This window comes from Protopterus annectens, chromosome 3.part1 (genome assembly GCF_019279795.1).
Source record: "Protopterus annectens isolate FY-2018-M chromosome 3.part1, PAN1.0, whole genome shotgun sequence".
Lineage (NCBI taxonomy): Eukaryota > Metazoa > Chordata > Ceratodontiformes > Protopteridae > Protopterus > Protopterus annectens.
In genome coordinates, this window is record NC_056732.1 from 584125892 (window position 1) to 584140279 (window position 14388).

The 14388-nt window shown below is 36.9% G+C and overlaps 1 protein-coding gene across 4 annotated transcripts in view; it reads right to left on the minus strand.

Annotated features, from left to right (window-relative positions):
• BRD1 (bromodomain containing 1) overlaps positions 1–14388 on the minus strand; it is a 2713326-nt gene that overhangs the window by 2632208 nt on the left and 66730 nt on the right. The window lies entirely within an intron of this gene.

The following is a 14388-nucleotide window of genomic DNA, read 5'->3' on the forward strand; positions in this document are numbered from 1 at the left end:
CACAGGAAGTAGACAAGATATATTGTTTTACCATAGTGCTGCTTGTTTCCATCCTGTAAGATAAGCTTTGCAGCAGTTGACAGTGGAGCAACTAAGGTTAAATTTTGTTAGGGTGTTTAGAAGTTTATAGTGAGAGAACATGTCAAATGCATTTGACAGGTCAAGGAAAGTAGAGGAGACTATAAGTCTACTATCCTATAATGGTCTATTGTGTCAGCGAAGTATAGAAGGGTGGTGGAGGTGCTCTGGTAGGGGTGAAAGCTATGTTGGGATTTGGAAAGGAGATTATTACTGAGAAGATGAGACATGATTTGAGTATGAATGCATTTTTTGAGGATTTTAGAGAGTGGGAACAGGATGGCAATGGGTGTAAAATTGGAAAGTTCTGTTGATCTTCTCCCTTTGTGTAAAAAATGATGTGGGATATCTCCCATATTAATGGGATTTGTTGTTCAGTTAAATATCTATTTATTAGAATACAACCGGGGTATGCAATCGCTTCTGCTGCTATTTTTAAGAATTCTGCAGGGAGTTTATCAGCAGCAAGAGTGGTGGGTTTAAGTTTTAGCATGTTTTTTTATAACATTAACTGGAACTGGATGAAAGGAGAAGGTGCTGTTGCTAGAGGTTGCTTTAATAGTATCTAGGGGAAGAATGGTAGGATCTTTTGCAAGAGCTAATATAGATTCAGTAAAGCATTTGTTGAATAGGATTTCTGTAGGACATGAGTTGTCAGGGGTTGTAGGGGATGGGGTAATGTTATTGCCAGTGTGGAGGATTTTATTGATAGTAGCCCAGAATTTTAGGAGGTTGTTTTGGTGCTGAATTTGTGAGCTTTGATAGAAGTTTATTTTTTCAAGTTTAATGTTTTTCTTGGTTAAGTTTCTAAGATCTTGGTAGGTTTGTTTTGTTTTCTGGGATTTATCTTTTTGCTGAGTGAGCCATGCTTTTTCCTGTTGTTTAAGAAGAGATTTAGTATCTTTGGATAGCCATGCTGCATAGTTTGATTTAGTTCTGATGGTCCTGGTCCATGCTAATTCTTCAAGGATGTTTAAGAAAGTTGAGTTGAAATGTTCTGTGTCTTTATCGTGTGGGAGATGTTTTAGTGGTTGCCAGTCATAGGAGTTAAGTGTAGATATGAAGGTTTGGGGACAGAAGTTCTTTTTACATCGAATAGTGGGGTATCTAATATGTTTTTCTGGATGAGATTTTCTTCTAAGAAGAAAGGTAAATGAGTTGGTCACTTAGGCTGTCTGGGAGACAGTAATGAGGGACTGGGCCTGTTGGTGAGTATCCAACTGAGAATGGATTCTCTTTTTTGTGTGCTTATCTATCTTTATGGGTGAATGGGTAATTTGTGTGAAGCCGTGAAGGTTGATATGGATAGTTGGGGATCTACTGCTACATGAGGCCCAGTCGATATTGGGGATCCCCATAATGAGAGTTTCTTGCAGTAGGGCTATGGAAGCCCAGTACAGAATGTGCTCTAGTGTAGAGATGTTATCTCCAATAAATAACAAATGAATAAGACTATTGATATCTATTCACAGGGATGTCAGAGTTCAAAACCACAGGAAAATTTTAAAACAACATTGCAGAACGGTCTCAAATAAATAAAGAAAAATATTTAAACTAAGCTTTACTATATTCCTGACTGGATCTAAGGGAATTATACTATAACCTAAAAACTTACTAACAGAGCAAGGCAGATGAGGTGACTGGATCTTGTAGTTGTTATCAGGTCCAAGACAGAATGCAGAATGCTCTGTCTCACTAAGAGATTTCTGAAATTAATATCTTAAATATTACTACTGGGATAACTTTCAGAATGACATCTTTTCTTATCATATGACTCCTAGTTCCCAGGCAAAACAACCATTGATGAAGTTAGCAGTATTTAGCATCTACCTATAAAAATATATGGAGAAGGGCCTCTCCTCAGATCTCTGGCAGATGCTAGAAGTCATAAAACAATTCTATTCCTTTATGCTTTCAAGCCTAGTAATTAGTCCACCCTAAAGACAATTCAGAAAGTTTCCTAGTACATACATTGTGTCTCTTGTTGCATTGAAAACTGTAAGATACCATATTTTATGGCCTAGCCATAAGATAATTTAATTTCAGGTATTTTTGTCAAATTTACTGTCCTGAGGTTAACTTCCTGTATCCCAGTTTCCACTGTTAAAATATATACATTTAAATAGTTACAATAGTGCATGCACATTTCTGTTCTCTTCCAGTAGGGCACGCTGTGGATCCATTTTAAACAGCACTATGCAAATACCTTTTCAACACACACATCTGTACAAGCAGTTTGATATACACATGACATACAGTTCTAATACATTTGTAACACAAGCACGGCCAGCCTTAGGCATAGGCGAACTAGGCAACCGCCTAGGGCGCCGTACAGTCCAACTTCATAAAGGGCGCATTTTAAGTTATTTATTTAAATGAATGCTTTTTTTCCTAGTCCAACAGTATGTAAAAGTTTGTGCTCTTCTCGTCGAGACACTGTCCAGAAAACAGAGACTGCCTGTCAAAGCCAAGAAACTGATTTTTTAATTTAAAAAAAAAAAAAAAAAAAAAAAAACTACTTTTTTTAAGGACGTTCTCCTTTAAGAGTGCCCTTTACGGCCGGTCGCACAGCTGCAGAAGACGAAAACAGGTCGCAAACACCTGTTCTGCCTGTGCAACCAATTTGTTTACATCCTTCTTTTTCATGGGCAGAATTTGAATTGTGGAAGACGATTGAAATGCGCAGTAGACCATAAGTGAGAGCTAAGTGTGTGTGTGGCAGCAGTGTATGTAACTAATGTTATACGTTTAGTGTTTTTTGCAGAATTACATTCCCTTTGCAAGCGTTTGCATGTTTTGTTAAGTTAATAAGTTTTACTTCTGAACTCTTAAGCCTACTACATTGTTATGACTCATTTCATTGTGCTTCCGTGTCTCACTCTATGGTTGCTAGCTTTTACTGGTGTTTCTATGTTGCTATTAGGATTCCCCAGTCCACTCAGAGTTTGCAAGGCTCATTGTAGAACTGTTAAGTTTATTTTTACTACCTGTATTGTTGTCTCCTCAAAGTAAACCCATTGGGGTGCAGGGACAAATTTACTGTCCCAAGTTATTTAGTCTACCCAGAGAGGCAATCAGCAAGTGGTTGCTCATTAGTCTTGAAGTGGGGTGGAGAAGGGAAAACACCCATATTTTAGAAGTGATTGTTGAACATCTTGTTTCATATAAATAAACTGCCTTTAAGTTTGTCCAAGCAAGCACTGAAGATACTTCTGCCTGGTGTCAAGTATGGGAATGTAGTATTTATCACAAAATAAGGACTGCTTGGCCCATCTGGTTGTGCCTATTGTTGTTATTAGCAGAATATTATTATTGTTATTAGCAGAAGATTCTTGTTAACTAATACAAATGGAGACAGTTATGGTGATTTCAGAAGCCTTGAGTGGCAGTAAAAGGAACATGAGATTTTGTAAGGCAGTGCTAATCCAGTAAGTGAAAATTATTGCAATTATTTCCTTAAACGAAAGCTCAGTGTTGCATACTTTAACCTGTGAATATAGTTTCATATCCTGTTAAGGTGTTTTCAATATTTTTTTTTCTTCTCACTGCTGCAGAAAACGTTTCTTGTCTTAAAGGTTGAAGTAGCAGTTTGAAGCAAGAACAGTCACAGTGGCTTTTGTGGCAGCTAACTATGCAACCATAGTGTGTGTGTGTGTGTGTGTGTGTGTGTGTGTGTGTGTGTGTGTGTGTGTGTGTGTGTGTGTGTGTGTGTGTGTGTGTGTGTGTGTGTGTGTGTGTGCGTGTGTGCGCGTGTGTGTGTGTGTGTGTGTGTGTGTGTGTGTGTGTGTGTGTGTGTGTGTGTGTGTATGTGTGTGTGAGAAGGTTTTCAGTCACTGATGATTTCAAGAGGAGATAGTAACTTGAAGTACTATGTTAAGCATAGAGGCTATAAAGATAAGACTGCACAGGCTGCCTTGACTGATAAATCAACAAATCACTTCTGGTTCTGATAACTTTATCAGACAAGCCATATTGACAGAAGGTTGGTTACTGCTTATGTTGCCAATAAATTTAAAATCAATCAAATGATACTGGCACCCTTTCTGAATTGAATGCCTTTTGTAATGTAGTCTTTAATTCTTGCAGGTTTAGTTTTCATAATGAGATCAGTGTTGGTCAACAACTTCTTACATTTGAAGATCCAACCAGAGGTAGTTAGAAATTGTCAACTTCAACCACCAAACCATGGAGTTATTTCCCTTGAGGTCTCTGAACTTCATGTAAATCAGTGTCGAAATCCCAAATTTTCATATTGGTTAATATTTGTAAAACTTACAGATTAGACATCTCATTTACTGTACAGTCTAGTGAGTGGTTACCAAGTAAGCTTGCATCTGCAGTACATTCTATATGGGAAATGAGACAGCAATCTTGTAGCCATAACCATTGTACATGATACGATGCAAAAGTAACTGTAGCATCCTTTTATTAGCATAATTCATAAAGCATGGTTTACTTTTATTTGGACTGATAAAGTCAAATTAAACCATTTTGGCTAGGCTGGGTAGCATGATAATTTAAAAAAGAAAAGAAGATATATGTATAACAAATATTGGGGTTCTATTTCTGATATATTTCAGTGAATATCCGAAAGTCATCTTTTTTTAACAGAAATGCATGGCTGCTTTTCGTTCTGCATACATTTTGCACACCAGATGGTACTGTGTTATTGTTTACATGTTTACAAGCCTCTAAAATACTTATATTCTTTAGGAATTTTGTATTAGCTCCTGCAAAGTAATCTTTAACACAGATCTTACATTAGAATTTATGACAACAGTCTACTTTAGTAAATTTTATGCCAGTACTGCTCCTGTACAGCTACTTTTCCTGTTTTGGTTTGAACATAGAATATATTATTTATTCTGGTTACCATCATTATTTTTAGATAAAATATCTAGACTTTAAATCCTTTAGAAAAATGCATACTAACACAAATCCTGTTATTCTAGCAATTTTTTTAAGTTCATGAGAGCAACATTTATATTCTCTCCCTATTTATTTTAGGCTTTGTCCAGATTTCTTGCACTAAGAGGTTGAGGAGTGTGTGTGTGTGTGTGTGTGTGTGTGTGTGTGTGTGTGTGTGTGTGTGTGTGTGTGTGTGTGTGTGTGTGTGTGTGTGTATGTGTGTGTGTGTGTGGCTCAGCTGGCTCTGATTTTTGAGTCTTATTACTTGTCAATTGAAATCGGGTATTAATTTTAGACTTCGTAACTTTTGAAAAATACTTGGTAATGCAAAACCTGTTACAGGTTTCATGCACTTAAAAAATTGAAGGAAATAAATGGAGTGGCTTTCATATGCAAAACCTGTTACAGGTTTCATGCACTTAAAAAATTGAAGGAAATAACTGGAGTGGCTTTCATAACTGCGGTGGTGGTGCTGCGGTAGCATTGTCGCCTCATAGCAAGACGTTGTCCCGTTCGATTCTCAGCTAGAGCGTCTTCCGTGTGGAGGCATACATGAATGGGGCGTGCCTTCGTTGAAGGTTGTGTGTCAGGGCTGGTAACCTGGTACGTAAAAATCCACTACCAATCATTAGCGGACCAGAGTTCCGCTGTGGCGACCCCTAACCGGGAAAAGCCGAAAGACACAACAACAACAACTGGCATGACTTTCATGAGGAGTGACCTTCATAGGGAGTGACCAATCTGTGGGTGTGGCTCAAACAGGGGTGTGTCATGAGTATGGTGTGGGAGGGGCTTAAGAGGCGCCAGAGCACTGCTTCGCCTAGGGTGCCATTTCAGATAAGGCCGGCCCTGAACACAAGCATCTTGTATAAATCATTTCTATATTCGCCAGCATCTCATTTCATCACACTTGGTATTACACTACTTCACTTCTAGTTCTAAACATTTCAGTCTCCAGTCCTTACAGTATCCTACCATCCATGCTTCATCATCTTCCAAATTTGGTCCTCCTATGCATACAGCTCCTTCTAGCACTATCCTTCCTAACCCACCTGACCTCTTTTCCTGGTCACATCTATCTAAACCTTATTTTCCTACCTCAAACAACTCCAAATAAAATACTACATTCCAATACCACAAACATATTACAAAACCAGCCTACCATAACCACCTGATTGAACCTCACCTAAGACATTGACTTCCAGAGATATAATATTCTACCTACCCAAACCCCCAAAAACAAATCTAATAAAATGCAAAAAATATCAGAAGTCTAGTGCTCTTCTGTGACATATACTTCATAATTCAATACAAATAACTATAGATGATGACATTCACTCAAATCCAGGGCCAAATCCAGTCACCTCTACCACAAAACCAGACTCCAACACCCTCCCGTACCAAGATCGTCCTCATTACGGCTTGTCCATATAAACATCTAAAGCATCAGGAATAAAATAGCTGTGATTCATGCCTGGATAACCCAACAGTCTCTGGACATCCTCATCATTACAGAAACTTGGCTAAAGCATAATATCAAAGACGTAGAAACACTTCTCCCAGGCTATAGTATAGTAAGAAAAGGTATGTAAGTTAGTCGATTCAATCCATCACAAAGAGAACAAATTAATATACTGAGCTCACAAAATGATACTGTCCAAGAGAAACATAAATGCAGTATGATTCTCACATTTTTAAAGGTCTCTCTGGAAATAAAACACACCTCGTGTGAATACTGAGGTATCATCCATGGAAAGCAGTCCATTAATTAGATACTTGACTCTGCACCTATGTTTGTCTATCATAAAGGGAGAAATTTTAGGAACTGGGTAGAAGGCCATGCTTTGCCAACTACAGAGTCAAATGCTGGCAGCTTTCCTGCATGCCTCCAGGATAAAGATGTCGTGACTCTGAGTGAAGAGAAACAGCTTTTATTGTCCAAACTCAAAAATAGACATTACAGCGCAGTGAGAGATGACTGCAAAAGCAAGTCTGTAGTTTACAGGGCCAGCTACACAGCATGTTGAGCATTCTACATAGGCAAGACTATCAATGCCCTAAAGGTAAGGGTTTCTAAACACTTTTCAAACATCCAACTAAAAGAACTTAATAATCCACTAGCCAGACATGCTGTACACTGCAGAAACTTTGAGAAATGTATGTTCCACATAGTGCAGAAAGTAACAGTTGACCCACTTGAAGGCAACACTGGAGCTATACTTGAGAAAAAGTAACTAGACTGACAAATTTGACTAATATTTTACTGGCACCCAGGACTGAACACAAACTTCTTCACCAAATCTGTACATGAACTTTGAAAACTGCATTATTATAGCCTTTATGTAATTTACATATTCATTCACTGTGTTTTTAATTAGCATTATGTTCACATAGGTTGACTACTACAGGACCAGTAAGGAAAAAAATAGTAAATTAACATCATGAACTCAGAAGTACTTTTAATTTTATATGTAACACTGCCTTCTGAAACAGCGCTCCCTCATTTCAATTTTCAATGTCAGGAATAGTATTACTAGTAAGCATACATATTAAAACTATCCTGCATTTAAGTTATACAAGATTTTAATACTGCTTTACATGCACTTATTGTTTTATGCTGCTAAATATGTCAATTTTTTTCTGGTCTTGAAATCAAGTTTGCCATGTGTACATATTTACTATTTAGTGGAGTTAACCATATGAATGTACTTAATGCCATTGTACTGTTCAGCACTGACCTGATGAAGCCTCCCCTACTTATCGGTAGTTAGGCAAACCCGCTTTAGACTCCGGAGTTTATTATTTTGTTTTTTTTCATTACTTGGTGTCACTTTCAATAACAGCAGTAAACTGATGATGTTTCCTAAGGTGAAAACATATCTTATCCTTTATATCAGCATAGTCACCCAACCATAATCTTATCTGTAAGTTTATGTAATAAACCTCCCTAGGCTCAGTTTATATGGCCTGAGGCAATGCTGCATCCCTACCCTGATTAGATTCACTCCTTTCTATTGTTTAGTCCTAGCTTCACACATTTAAAGTCTCTATTCAACAAAGATTCACATATTTGTGATAACCCTCCCATCATAAGTTTTGCTTGTGTTAGTTTACAGCCTATAACTTCTGCACTGTTTTATTATGTAAGACTGTTTCCAGTGGACCTTTCTTTATTGTATACCAATTGTTGCTTAGTACCATATTTACAATCTTTGAATTATTTTCTAATTGTTTTAATTATAGATGGATTAATATCTTGCTTATACTTATATATATATATATATATATAGTGAGAGAGAGAGAGAGAAAGAGAGAGAGAGAGATAAAGATATAGATATATCTATGGTTGCACTGCAATAATTCAGCACACCAGAATTTCAACAACATGAATGTTGGCCGCAAAAGGCTAATTTATGCAAAAGGTTGACAGTTGTGCTAGATGGGCAATCTATGGGTGAGGGAATATTCACTTATCCCTGGAGATTGTGCAGTCTCAGAGCTAGTGTATATAATTAGCAGGGAATGTAGGAGGGCTGCAAAAAACAGTGTTGTTTTGTTTTTTGTGGGTTGCATGCAGTGAGGGTTTTACTCGCACATGCTCAGTTGAGTGCCACTGTTTATGTCATCAACATTTTGCAGTTGATGCTCTTCCTATTTATGTAGTGATGTGTTGAGGTAATGTAGCAATCCCATATATATATATATATATATATATATATATACATATACTGATGGGATTCACAGGCCGTTTCCATCTAGTGCATTTATCTTATTTAACGCATTCACTTGCTAATTAGACATGCCAGCATGCAGAAATCCATTTGCAACATTTGAAGCAGACAACAATGGCAAGAATTTGAAGCAAAGATCTTTCAGAAGACTTAATAGCTTTGGCTTACATTCTGTCTAATAATAATGCAGCAAAAACATCTTGGCTGCATTCACAGTTAATTATGCAACAGTACAACTCACACTGCAATTACAAGCAGAGTTGTGCTGCATGCTATCTATAGTGCTCCATCTGCATTTCTATGAACCACTAAATTGGGCAATTTGAACAACTGCACAATAGGGTGCCATAGAAACCTATGCTAATAGATAGCACAGACACTTCTAAGACTACACACGGGCACATGCTCATCTCCACACAGGTACAGACACAATCATATAGGCACACACACATGGACATGCACACATACACAAGCACACATGGTTTTAGGCAGATACACACACACACACACACACACACACACACACACACACACACACACACACACACACACACACACACACACACACACACACACACACACACACACACACACACACACACACACACACACACACACACAAAGACATGGACAGACACTCACATCCAGTGCTCTCTGGGCATCCACAATCTCTCCATCAATGCCAGTGACAGGGTCACTTTAGACAGAGGTCATGTACCATAAACAAACACACACATACATTCACTCACAATAAGCACTCATATACATAGAGTGATAGAATCCATTCACATTCTACCTAAATACCACAATTTATACACACAAATGGCCATCCATTTGCATTCCCTCTAATGCAGTCATACTACAATCCACTAATTTCAAGGCTTGGCAATCTGGGCACAGGGAAGTTGATCCGCTACACCTTGCACAGATTCTGTTCACTGAAATGCAGAGATGTACACAGCTAAATTACTACATTTATTAAAGCATTTCCTACTATGCCCAACATGAGAATTTTCTGGTATGGATGTCTGTGAAAAACTGTAGCACAGAATTTACCTTCCAGAGCAGTACAATGGACTCTAAGTGGGTCTCTTCAGTATATGGGCCACCCCTGACTAGTGTATCTGCATGCAACACTGAACATCTTTTTGCTAAGTAAAGAAGATCTGTACTAGAGAACAGTGTGTGGGATTTATGCATTAAGACACCCTTGATTATTACCCAAGGATCCTTGCATGGCTTTGTGTATAACACAAACTATCTATAAATGCTATCACTTCTATATATTTCTCATTATTTCCTGTAGTGCGATATCTCTCTATTTCTCTTTCTGTCCATTTCTTGTTCCTATCAATCTGGATGTCAGTTAAAGCAATGAGTGTCACTGCCATTACATCTCATTAAATTTTGAGTGGCAGATGCACTTTATAGAATCATATAGCATGGCTTGTTTAATGGGTTGTATAGTGATATACTGCAATATATCAACATATGATGAAAACACTCCATTAAACACTTGAAAACTAGTACAATATTCTTAAAGACATATAAAACAACTGTGCCCTACTGTTTTATTTTATTTTTGATGTTTTAAACATTATTTTGTAACCTAGTCCTCTTTTGTTCATGTGCCCTTGAAATGCACATATGCTCCTAATATTTAATGATTAATCTGATAAATATGGACTTTAACATATGAAACCCATATCATGCAATTGTCTCTTTCATTCTTGGTGATAATCTGTTAATGTTGCACTTTATGCTAGTAAACCCATATTATGCACTGACTCATTTTAACATTTCTTAGTTAAGCTGCTAGAATATAGAGTATTTGTTCCTTGAGTAATTCCTGAAAAATTGTTGCCACCCTGTTGATTAATTCACCCTACAAAGAACATGCAATATATAAATAGTTGATTCAGGTAAAGGAGACACAATAATCAGGATATGAGAAAACCCTCCTATCAAGTAGTGTCAAATTGTAATATATATATAAAATCACCCTGGATAAAAATAAAACAGCAGTGCTTTAATTTGTAAACTAAGTTGATAGAATAATCATCATAACAGCCTCTGTGGAGTTCCATATCATAGCCTATCTTCACACCTCATGTATGTTAGTGTTTTGCCTTCCCTTTGTGCCTCATAATACATCCAGAATTGTGATCAAGTCCTCTAACAAAGCACACCCTGTTGGGTATTATCCCATAATTACACAATGGCTTGACATTTTCAACCAAATTATACAGTGGCTTGACATTTAAAACAATTTCCTTTTTATCCATATGCATAGTGATGATATTGCATAATAAATTTACATCTCAAGTCAAACAGAAAAAGCTAATTGCATTATTATGACATATATGTTGCTGTATTGCCATAGAGCACAAATGAATCACCACAGTGCTGTTTAACCATGCAATAAAACAACTTCTAGGACATTAAAACATTGTTTCACCATATAATTGGAATGCTATCATCAACCCTATTGTGCTTATTCGTAAAAATTTGTGTAATTATTCCTTCGCATTTCCTGAAACAATAGTTATATATAAGTACATACCAAATGTTGATGTCTGTAGAGTTTTTTATTGCACAGATAAAATAGTCATCAGTTCCCCGTGGCATTAACAATTAACACAGCAAGTTCAGAACCTCAAATTTCATTTGACTTCCCTGTTAATTTAGTGTTGTATATTCATGTCTAGCATATGGGAGGGCTTGATTTCCTTATGGGGAACAGCTCTACCTTTATTTTTTTATTTTTTTTTTTGAGGGGGTTGATGGAGTATAACAGTTAAGGTTTTTATATCACAGACACAAGATACAGAGGTTGATACTGACCTATGATTATTGGCTAAGCTTGAAATAGTCTGCAGCATCCTGTAACTTTGTAATTAAAACAGCATTTGACTTATTGAAATGAAGCTTGCAGTATTTAGAAGTACTGAAAAATAACCTGATGTCAGTTGATTAAATGTAGAAACAAACAAGGTTTGATTGCATGTTACTGGCTACTTCAGGACTATTACATGTAGAGACAAGCAAGCAGCTTCTGTGTATATTTACTCACACTTCAGCATGCACAGGCAAAGACAAACAAACAGTATTAAATAGTAAATGCCCTCAAACTGCTTAGTGATTTATTTTATTAGATAGAGTAGTGCATGAGGGTAACAGTATTTGATATTAACCCTCTAAAGTCTGTCTTGAATGAGTGAGTAATCTAGTTTAAAATAATGACTGGCAAGCCAAGAGTTTTTAGTTACTGACAAATTGGTAATTAGTGTTATTTATGTCTTCCTGAAATGCAAAAAAAAACAAAAACATATATATATATATATATATATATATATATATATATACATCAGTTCAAGTAATATCAGAATCTAAAATATGATTGATCAGTTCAAAGACCACTAGATTACCAGACAGCTTTTTCCTTTTGTAAAACTATATTTCAAAACTTCTGCCAAGTATAGGAGTATTTATATTATTTGAAATAGTTTGTTTTTAAAAATAGTTATTGAGCAACATTGTGATAGGCTGGAAGTTAGTTGCCTGCATTTTGTCACGAGTTATAAATGGCTAAGTCAATACCTAATTGCATCAGCAAATGTTTCCTCATGCCTTAATGGCCATTGGAAAAGTGCCAGCAATTGCACTAAAATGAAATAACATATTTTTCTTAGTAAATCTTATACAAATGTTATCAGGTTTAAGTGACAGATTTATGCTTATTTAATACATAATTAAAAGTATTAGCTTTTCAGTGTAATTTCTTTTTAATTTTGTTGCTTGGAGATTATGAAGTGCATCTTCTAAGGAAACATAAATATATTTATAGATGTCACACGCCCAAGTAGGCAGCATTAATGTAAATTGCAGAAAAAATACATGAATGCAGAGTTCAGCGACAACCATGTCAGATAGTAAAAGTAAAATGTCATCAGCAGGGAATTCAGTATCATAAATACATTTCAGAAATAATATTTAAACAATGCAGTACAGTGCAGCTGGCTGTGGGGTGAAGTGGGTTAAGGCCTTGACTGGGTCTCAGATAACACTGATGCATTTAATGACCCAGAGCTTGTAGAGCCAGCAAGAAAGGGTGAGTCTAAGCAGTAGATGCCAACAGGTCTACCCTAGCAGGAGTGTTGGTAGTGTGACCACCTGCAAGGTTGACACTAAGTGGCAGGTTGGAAATTTGCAAGCCACATAATGAGCCAAGGTGTCCTCATTCAAGAAGTAGAATGTCAAAACACGGTAGGCCACTTTAAGCTATGCTACAAAACGGGCTCATTTTTATGATGCTGCTACTGCAAGACAGAGGTATCAAGCTGTCTATGGAAGATTACTTAGGCCAGTAGATAAAATAGATACCCCCATTTCCTGAGTACTTAGATGGTGGTTCTAGATCTCCATTTAGTTCTAGCCCCAGCAACCTGAATTTTATATTACTTGTGTAAATAGATGAGATGTATGCATGTGTTTCAAAGGGTAATAGTAGAAGCAGAGAGGACTGATGATTGGCTGGCATGGGGGTCAAAGAAATGAAGAACAAAATCAGTGTAGAACATATGTAATACCGTGGCTATAATTACGAGATGAGGTAAAGGCTGAGCAACACACTACCTCTGTTATATGTATCAGCAACCTTACTGTGGATGATCTGCCATATCAGCTATGTTTGATGTTTGCGTTAAATATAACAGAAAAACAGCTGGCTGGGTCAACATGTTATTTGACAGTGTTCAGCTGGATACCCATGTTATACATACTACTACCACCTTCACTAATGCTGTCTATGCATTAGTCCATCTTTGCTACTCATAGTAAGTTCATTACTCAAAACAGCATCATCAAAGCAAACATGTCTGGAAATTGTTTAGTTGCAACCACAGACATACATGTTTATGTGGTGTGGTGTATTTCTGTACCTGTTTGCAGGGGACTGCAGTTCCTAACTAATATAACAAACTATGAAACTGTCACACCTTGACATACCAGTGAATTGCCTGTTTGTTTCTATCCTGGCCTTGAGTAAAATCCAGATAGCTTTAGCAAAGCAATTGAATACCATAACACCAGCAGTAGTCAGGAAAGCTGAATATGTTGCCTGTATCACAAACTGCAGGAATATTCTTGCTTTATGTTTATTGCCAGTAGCAGTGCAAGAAATGCACAACACATTTAGCACTATAACCCTGAAATAAAATCTGTCCAGAGGTATGCATTAACCAGATAAATTCATGCAAAACAGATCACAGTAATTGGTAATGCAACCCAGCAGGACTCTCACTGTGCTATCTGCTGATTAATGCAAGCATAGTGCTTTTGTAATCAGATTCAACACATTGGCTAATAGATTGTGCACATTGGCTATCAGATTCTACACATTGGCTATGTAGCACATATGAATCTTCTTTGCAGTTTATGTCTTGAAACTGTTGGCAGAATCAGTAAGCCTCTAATGTAGTGTACAGTTCTGCAGATTAAAAACAACAACAGACCCTACAATCAATGTGCAGCTGACATGCTGTGTTAAGCCAATTGTATAGAGGTGTTTGGATGACATACTCTTAGCGATAGTATGATACTATTAATCTTGGATGATATACAAAGTGTGCTCACACTCCTTGTTAGGCCAGGATGCTTGTTGCTAAACTTC